We start from the raw sequence: 291 nt of genomic DNA, 5'->3' as shown, positions 1-291 counted from the left end.
CCATTCTGGCGCTGAACGCCAGAAACAAGCAACAACCTGGCGTTTAACGCCAGGAATGTGCACACAGAGGACAAACTGGCGTTGAACGCCAGAAACAAGCATGAAACTGGCGTTCAACGCTAGAAACATGCATTACATGGGCGTTGAACGCCCAGAACATGCACCAATGGGCGTTTGAACGCCAGAATGATGCATGAAGGCATTTTACATGCCTATATGGTGAAGGAATGGTATTTCTTTTAACCTCAGGATCTGTGGACCCCACAGGATCCCCACCTCAGGATCTGTGGA

Source organism: Arachis duranensis, chromosome 4, assembly GCF_000817695.3.
Source record: "Arachis duranensis cultivar V14167 chromosome 4, aradu.V14167.gnm2.J7QH, whole genome shotgun sequence".
In the NCBI taxonomy this organism is placed as follows: domain Eukaryota; kingdom Viridiplantae; phylum Streptophyta; class Magnoliopsida; order Fabales; family Fabaceae; genus Arachis; species Arachis duranensis.
Note: the sequence above shows the minus strand (reverse complement) of the source record.